At 38.1% G+C, this 8,755-nt stretch overlaps 1 long non-coding RNA gene across 1 annotated transcript; it reads right to left on the bottom strand.

The window, feature by feature from the left end:
• Nucleotides 1–4,118: 4,118 nt before the first annotated feature.
• LOC127179295 (uncharacterized) lies at nt 4,119–4,508 on the bottom strand. The gene is made up of 3 exons (XR_007829515.1): nt 4,444–4,508; nt 4,307–4,340; nt 4,119–4,154 (listed from the first exon to the last, which is right to left on the bottom strand). It is a non-coding gene; the product is annotated as an uncharacterized LOC127179295 (long non-coding RNA).
• Nucleotides 4,509–8,755: the final 4,247 nt, after the last annotated feature.

Here is an 8,755-nt window from a genome sequence, read left to right as displayed (position 1 = left end):
GATTTCTCGCCTACTCTTTTAGCTTTCTTCACGTACTCTTTTTTCCTACTATATAAGTAGGCATATTCGGACGCACTTTAAGTAGACGTACGTCCTAAAAACATTAATGGCTAAAGTCTGATAACACTATATTCAGCACAAACTCGGCTACAATAATATGTAAGCAGTATGAATTAACATGATTGTGTTTTTGAGATTTATGTGTGGTTAGTGAAAAACCTTTTAGCCTACATCCGCAGATAAATTACAGACATGGCCTCACGTTCTACATTTATATGGGTGTTTAATGGTCTATGGTTCCCTCCTTGCTCTCACGAAGATGCTAAACATCAACTCTTGTCTCCCCACTGGACTTCAAAGGCATTCCATGAGGGAGGCAATCACCAGCACCAAGCTACCAAAAATCTTGGTGGCTGGCAGACTATTCCCAATACACATATACACAAATGCATGGGTGACATTGGTTAGTCATACATGATAATAAAGTGAGCGAGTTTTGAGCACTTTCTAGGCTATAATCCGTTCAGAATTTGTATGAAACGTTCATTTTATACGGTGCAATGTTTCGGAAAGACATCTGCATATTTATACTGGATTCGTTCTTCGTCCGGCCCTTGTCCGACATCTTATCAGAATTTGTATGCAATGGCAAAATGATTATATTTCGTTTTTTTTTTTTTTTTTTTTTTTTTAATCAAGTTAATTTAAACATTTGTTCGTTAAATATAAGTTTTTGTTTTTTTTAAAGTAACGACGAAGAGGCCAGCGGAAGACTGATACTACCCACCCAGCAAAAACTCGTCGAAAGGACGACAATGCCAGACGTCTAAACAACGTGAAAATTTGGTTGTAAAGTGAAAGTTATTAAGACTTTTTCAGGCCGAATTTCAACCGTAAATTCATGATTATATTTATCTCATATTCAAAATAAGACAATTCACAAAAGAATACTAAAACATTTATTGACACATTAAATACATCTTTCAAGTAAAAAGCACCTTCCTGATCACAAATTAAGCCTGCACTTGATTAAACATACCGTAAAAACAGTACAATTATAAAATATAACTATATGTTTTCTATATGAATACATTGTGAAAGGTAATTTATTCATGTGAACTACATTTTCTTTATAATTACTCCAGTATTCAGTGTCACATGACCCTTCAGAAAACATTTTTAATATGATTTGCTGCTCAAGAAACATTATCATCAATGTGGTAAACAGTTGTGCTGCCCAATATTTTTTGTGGAAAACATATTTTCAGTATTTTTCAAATAGACATTTCAAAGGAGCAGTATTTATTTGAAACTGGTTTTTCAAAACAATTATCTTTGAAATGCTTAAAATGTTTATAAAACAGAACAATGACCAATTCCAACCACATTAGAACATATTTCACCCCAAAAATGCTAATTTTGCCATTAATTACTTACTCTCATGTCACTCCATACCAATAAGAAACGTTTGTGCAAATAAAGATGTTTAACAGATGCCCTGTGTATGCAAACAACAGCAACATCAACAAAATTTCGTCTTTATTCATAAATTAGGTATCTCCAACGCATTTTCACAAAAAGCACCATAAGATTTTTTTTTTATGAGTGAATAAAAATGCAATGTTTTTTGTGCATATAAACCATTCACATCCCTTCATAAAATTAAGGTTAAACAACTTGAGTCACATGGCTTACTTTAATGCTGTCTTTACTACCTTTCTGAGGCTCGAAAATGGTAGTTGCATAAACTGTGAAATAGAGGGACAGAAATTTCTCAGATTTCATTAAGAAGATGTACATTTATGTTTCAAAGATGACCAAAAGTTTTACACGTTTGGAAAAACATGAAGGCGAGTGCTGAAAATTTTTGGTTCAACTAACACATTAGTTAAACGGTTCCCTCAGGGGCATCAGTAGATCTCTGCCTGATCTCTGGTCTTCTGCTTCTTCTTCTCCTTCTTCTTCTCCTTCCACTATCCCAATCCTGGATTTTTGAGCCACGACAAAAGATTCCACTTTAAATGCTTTAGCCTGGCTGAGAAAGAGAACAAGAACCAAAATGTAAATGTTAAAAACAAACAAAAAAAATAAAAGAGTGGGAACTGACTTACAGCACGAGAACAATTTTCTAGAATTTTCAACAGTTTTATGCCACTTCCTATATATGCATCACAAATGTGGTAATATTAAAACAACTATGCAAGTACTAAAAATAATTCAGCTGCTGAAATGTTAAATGGACAGTACATAAGAACTGTACTGAAACAGTGTTCCCTACAATGGTTATAAAAGCCGAAACATATAAATACTGAGAATGTGAATGATGACTTACAACTCTGGTTTCCAGTCCTGGGCATTGAGGACCAACGTTCTGCAGAGTTTCTGGTGATCCTTGATCAGCTGCTCAGGTCTGCTTAATTGGTGTTGGAGCTATCAATCCACTGAAAAATAAGAAGCAATATGAAGTCACAGATGCATTATTTATTCTTGTTAGTCTTACTATATTCTTAAAATAAGTTATCATTACCTTGTGTTATATTGATGATTTTCAGTCTCTGAAATAGAAAAGTTCTATTAGATATGAATCGCATCATACCAGTTATAACACTGTAAGCAAAATGCATACAAAATACGACACAATACGATAGAACCTATTATAATCAGTGACGCTGTCTACACTGGATGAGGCACAGCGCAACACTACAAATCCCTGACAGCAAACTGATGCTGCGTTCTATTTACCATGTACTGACACAAAGTTCAAAAGTTCAAATGATTTTCAACGGTCACTTTGGTTTGTATCCAGCATAGACAGACAATCTACGTCACTGTGCATTGCATTCTTGGTATACAATACAAATCACCAAAGGTAAAAAAAAAAAAAAAAAAAAACGGTTTACGTTAATATTTTTAAGAGCTTCTTGCACTTTATTAGAATAAATGGACTAATATTTAAATCCCTTATGTAATTAACATTTGTGGTCAGTTTTGTTTATGTTTTTGAAATAAGTCTCTTATGTTCACCAAGAAAACATTTGCATTTATTTGATCATAAATAAAAACAGTACTGTTTATTATTACAATTTAAAATAACTGTTTTCTATGTGAATACATTGTAAAATGTAATTTATTTCTGTTTTTTTGCAAAGCTGAATTTCAGCATAAGCTCTGAAGGATCATGTGACACTGAAGATAACACCGTGTCTACACTGGACACGACAAAGTGACCATTGCAAATCGTTTGAACTGTGTGTGAGCACGTCATCAATAGAATGCGGTAGTAGTTTACTGTAGTGGATTTGTGGTGTTGCCCCTCGCCGCATCCAGTGTAGACAGCATCAATGATTATAATGGGTTCTACTGAATTTTGTTGCACCGCTCGCGTCCAGTGTAGACACAGTGTAAAAATAATGATGCTGAAAAATCAGGTTAGATCACTTTTTAAAACATAATGAAATAGAAAATAGTTATTTAAAAATTTATTTCACAATATTACTGTTTTACTGTATTTTAATCAAATAAATGCACCAGTTGTTGCCATAAAAGACTTATTTCAAATACATGACAAATCTGACCCTTAAACTTTTGAATGGTAGTGTATGTTTAAGATATTACTTACTAGTCATATGGTTCATAATGTCTAAAGATGTTCTTTGACAGGAGATACGCTCCAACTCTGGTGCACGGCCATTAGCATGGAAGATTCTAGGAAGGAACACAAACAATCTGTTGCAGGGCCAACAATATTTATTATACGATGTCAGGTTTATCAGAAGTAAACTACAGCAAAGGTAAGATGCAGAAATATATAGAATATACAAAACAATACAATTTAATAACAGAATTTACATTTTTAGGTTTACTTATTTAATGCTCATATACAGTGTTACTTATGTTTGTACCTTAAAGTCCTTTTAAAATAACTAACAAGCAAACAAACAAACATAAAAGTATATAGATATATATAATTTTGCAAAAGAAAATTACAGTTGCGTGGTGATATAGGCTAAATGTATTATGAAAGATACATATAAAGTTATTTAATAAGCTTTCTCAGATCACCTGTGTGTTTTTATATCTCTGTCAGCAGCTCCCTTCAGAAATGTTCAAATCAGGAACTTTTCCTGTGTCGTAGAAGTTTTTTTCTGAAACTGCTGAAGTCACAGGACAAGAGGAATCAATATTTATTTACCATGAAAGGTCAAAACGTGTTTAAAGTACTTTCAGCCCATTTTCATGCTCCATGTTAATTTTGTATCCGATTAACGGTATATTGCATACGTCTAGGTTAAATAAATTAGCTTACTTCCTTTCATCCAATGACAAATTGCCTGCAAAACCTTTATAAAAAAAAGCAAAACAGCAAGTAATGTTAATTAAGATGACATTAAAAGCCCAGACTTTCATAAACAAGAGCTCAAGTCAATAGTTAACCTAACGTACCTCTTATAGTTAGCATTACAGTTCAGATGCTAACAGACTTTTTCTGAAGACAATAAACTATTTCTATAAAGTAAATATTCAACAGAAGTGTGTCATTTACATGAAAGAAAGTGTCACATGTATGTACTATTTGTGTAATATTAGAGAATAAACTTACCTGAAATTTGTGAAAACAACAGTGGGAGATGTGTTTTGCTGCTTGTTGAGTTTCCGCCCCATTTCCATGGTAACTCCTTCCGCTCCAGACTTGAATGTTCAGTGTGCGCCCATTAAAGCAAGCAGATGTCACGCAGAATGTATAAATGTCATCATAAAGTAATATTATCTTATAAAATACATAATGTAAATGAAGTAAAACACTTACTTAAATACATATTTTAAATGAGATAAAACACTTACTTCTAGTGTTTTCCTTTTAAAAGCGACCTCCACCTCAGCACTGCACAGCAATTCAGATCTGTGAGAAATGTTTAGGTGCACACAGAATATTAATATCATCATAAAGTAATATTACACATAATGTAAATGAAGTAAAACACTTTTCCTTAATAAAACCAACTTTCCCATCCGCTCCGCATCCCCAGCTAACACAGTTACGTCGTGACAACGTTACTGGACCGGACCATATTCATCGCAGCGACGTAACTTTGTGATTCCCATATTCGTCGTGGCGACATCATTTCGGACGTCGCTGGAAAGTGGTGATTACGTCTCAAGGAACAAACTAGCACGTTGTGAGGACATGACTCTAAAGGACCAGATTGGTCGCAGCGACGTCCCAAATAACGTAGCAGCAACGTAACTTTGTGATTCCCATATTCGTTGTGGCGACGTTACAGTGTTACCTTGGTGGGACGTGACAAGTACGTCCTAACGACCAAACTACCACGTTCCTTCGTATATTTTAAATTTTTACTTCTCACCTTTAGTCTGGTCCAGAGGATGTGCTCCTACCACCTTTAAATCGGTATATAAATGACAAACTCATAAACATTTTCTGCTATAAAAAATAAAACACTTAATTCTAATGTTTTTTAATCGCTATAGGAGATTTTAGTGAATATATTCAATACATACATGCAAACCATTACAAAATCATTACATTCTAAACATTAAATGAGCAAAAACAGTGCATTCATTTATTAATCCCCAGCCAACATGTATATGTGGGCCCCACATGGTTTCTGCTGGGTCTACATGGGTACCAAGTGGGCATGGTCCCAAAATAGGCATCTTATCTGGGGCCCACTTGGGTCAGCTAAGTAGGTCCCACATGGGCAAAAACAGATGGGCTCCCTATGTGGGACCTAGTTGGGTCACAAATGGGAAATGAGTGCTTGGGCTCGAAATGGGCATCACAAATGGGGGTTTAACAAATGGGTTAGACATGGGCAAACACAATTAATCCCATATAGGCTACCTACACTGGCCCAAGGTAGTACCCACATAAGATACCTCTATATGGGTTTTGAATGGGGAAACACATATGGGGCCCTCTTGGTCAAACCATATGGGTAAAACATGGGCAAACACAATCAGTCTCATATAGGCTGCCTACATGGGCCCAAGGTAGTACCCACAAAGGCTACCTCTATATGGGTTCAGAATGGGGAAACACATATGGGGCCCTCTTGGTCAAACCATATGGGTAAAAAATGGGCAAACACAATCGATCTCATATAGGCTGCCTACACTGGCTCCAGGCGGTACCCACAAAGACTACCTCTATATGGGTTCAGAATGGGGAAACACATATGGGGCCCTCTTGGTCAAACCATATGGGTAAAACATGGGCAAACACAATCAGTCTCATATAGGCTGCCTACATGGGCCCAAGGTAGTACCCACATAAGCTACCTCTATATGGGTTCAGAGTGGGGAAACACATATGGGGCCCTCTTGGTCAAACCATATGGGTAAAAAATGGGCAAACACAATCAGTCCCATATAGGCTGCCTGCATGGGCCCAAGGTAGTACCCACATAAGCTACCTCTATATGGGTTTTGAATGGGGAAACACATATGGGGCCCTCTTGGTCAAACCATATGGGTAAAACATGGGCAAACACAATCAGTCTCATATAGGCTGCCTACATGGGCCCAAGGTAGTACCCACATAAGCTACCTCTATATGGGTTCAGAGTGGGGAAACACATATGGGGCCCTCTTGGTCAAACCATATGGGTAAAAATGGGCAAACACAATCAGTCCCATATAGGCTGCCTGCATGGGCCCAAGGTAGTACCCACATAAGCTACCTCTATATGGGTTTTGAATGGGGAAACACATATGGGGCCCTCTTGGTCAAACCATATGGGTAAAACATGGGCAAACACAATCAATCTCATATAGGCTGCCTACACTGGCTCCACGCGGTACCCACAAAGGCTACCTCTATATGGGTTCAGAATGGGGAAACACATATGGGGCCCTCTTGGTCAAACCATATGGGTAAAAAATGGGCAAACACAATCAATCTCATATAGGCTGCCTACACTGGCTCCACGCGGTACCCACAAAGGCTACCTCTATATGGGTTCAGAATGGGGAAACACATATGGGGCCCTCTTGGTCAAACCATATGGGTAAAACATGGGCAAACACAATCAGTCTCATATAGGCTGCCTACATGGGCCCAAGGTAGTACCCACAAAGGCTACCTCTTTATGGGTTCAGAATGGGGAAACACATATGGGGCCCTCTTGGTCAAACCATATGGGTAAAACATGGGCAAACACAATCAGTCTCATATAGGCTGCCTACATGGGCCCAAGGTAGTACCCACATAAGCTACCTCTATATGGGTTCTGAATGGGGAAACACGTATGGGGCCCTCTTGGTCAAACCATATGGGTAAAAAATGGGCAAACACAATCGATCTCATATAGGCTGCCTACACTGGCTCCAGGCGGTACCCACAAAGGCTACCTCTATATGGGTTCAGAATGGGGAAACACATATGGGGCCCTCTTGGTCAAACCATATGGGTAAAACATGGGCAAACACAATCAGTCTCATATAGGCTGCCTACATGGGCCCAAGGTAGTACCCACATAAGCTACCTCTATATGGGTTCAGAATGGGGAAACACATATGGGGCCCTCTTGGTCAAACCATATGGGTAGAACATGGGTAAACACAATCAATCCCATATGGGCTGCCTACATGGGCCCAAGGTAGTACCCACATAAGTAATCTTTGTATGGGTTCTGAACAGGGAAAGACGTGTAGGGCCCTCTTGCCAAACTATATGGGTCAGACATGGGCATACACAATCAGTCCTTTATAGGTTGGCTACATGGGCTCAAGGTAGTACCCACATGGGTAATCACTGTGTGGGTTGTGAATGGGGAAATACTTATGGGGTAGTGATGGGTAATTTGTGAATGATCTGTTTATTGCGTCTGTTATGTGACAAATGAATGAAAGACTCTGAAGGTAAAGCAATTATTTATGTTCCCTACAAATTATGTCTGGGTGCATTATAATGATTTCCTAATTTAGAATATGATCAAGATTGCATAGGTAGGTGTTTTCGGTGAATTTGGTTGGTAAAAGTATAATTTTTAACACCACTTAAATGATTGAAATGACTTCAGTGAAGATCTATTCATTTTGATGAATGACATCAAACGAGAGAGTCAGTAAAATGACCCAAACTTCCCATCACTAATATGTGGTAGGGTAACATACAGTACACATATAGGTACTAGGTGCAGAGTGGGCAGTGGGTTTGGGATCTATGTGGGTACAGTATTGACCTTATTCACCATCTTTAAAATATTGTCTTTGAACTTCCATTTGTGCGGTAGCTCTGTATATTTCAGTGGCACTTCTGTCTAAGTAATTTAGTTGGTAAAGTGGATTTATGTATTGTAGAGTTAACAAAAGTTATTGTAAACACTGTAATGTTTAAAGCAAATGTCTTAACAAATGTCAGTAGACAGACACCCTGCCAACATGTATATGTGGGCCCCACATGGTATATGCTTGGGCTACATGGGTACCAAGTGGGCATGGTCCCAAAATGGGCATCTTATCTGGGGCCCACTTAGGTCAGCTAAGTAGGTCTCACATGGGTAAAACCAAGTGGGCTTCCCATGTGGGGCCTAGTTGGGTCACTAATGGGAAATGAGGGCGTGGGCTCAAAATGGGCAACACATATGGACCCCATATGGGTTTCACATATGGGTTTCACATATGGGTCAGACATGGGCAAACACAATCAGTCCCATATAGGCTGCCTGCACGGGCCCAAGGTAGAACCCACATGGGTACCATCTATGTGGGTTCTGAATGGGGAAACACATAT

Source organism: Labeo rohita, chromosome 17 (assembly GCF_022985175.1).
Source record: "Labeo rohita strain BAU-BD-2019 chromosome 17, IGBB_LRoh.1.0, whole genome shotgun sequence".
Taxonomy (NCBI): Eukaryota; Metazoa; Chordata; class Actinopteri; order Cypriniformes; family Cyprinidae; genus Labeo; species Labeo rohita.
Note: the sequence above shows the minus strand (reverse complement) of the source record. Positions and strands in the feature narration are given on the sequence as shown.